The following is a 639-nucleotide window of genomic DNA, read 5'->3' as shown; positions in this document are numbered from 1 at the left end:
ATTGTTCTCGAATAATTCAAGAACAAGTATATCAGTTAAGGCCGCTTCGAAATATAATTGTAAAAGCTTTTCTTTTCACTTACGCACGGCATTTCCCAAGTAATATCTACCTGAGTCCACCCAGGGTGAAAGGTCATTGGGGTGTATAACATAATCCAGACAATCAAAATCCAGAAATTCAAAATGCGGACAATCAAAATACAGACAAATCAAAACCCAGACAAATCAAAATACAGACAAATCAAAATACAGACAAATCAAAATACAGACAAACCAAAATACAGACAAATCAAAATACAGATGAATAAAAACACAGACATCAAAATGCAGACAACAAATTAAAATAATGTTAAATTTTTTAGAATGTTTTCTATTTAAAAAAGCGGCGCAAATTTTCAATATATATTTAAATTTTTTTTTTAAGAAAGCGCCGCATTTTTTATTCCAAATTTTCAGTATTTCTTAAAATATAATTTAATATAAAAAAAGCGCCGCAGGCGAAAATTTGGAATAAAAAATCGCGCGATTTTTTATTCCAAATTTTCAGTATTTCCTAAAATATAATTTAATATAAAAAAGCGCCGTCATGTGTTGTTGTTTTAAAAATCGCGCGATACTGTACAAAACTTTTGAAATTCA

The sequence above is a fragment of the Rhagoletis pomonella genome, unplaced genomic scaffold (genome assembly GCF_013731165.1).
Source record: "Rhagoletis pomonella isolate Grant_MI unplaced genomic scaffold, Rhpom_1.0 Rhpom_scaffold_00004, whole genome shotgun sequence".
Classification (NCBI taxonomy): Eukaryota; Metazoa; Arthropoda; class Insecta; order Diptera; family Tephritidae; genus Rhagoletis; species Rhagoletis pomonella.
The sequence above is the reverse complement of the archived record's forward strand: the minus strand, read 5'-3'. Positions refer to the sequence as shown.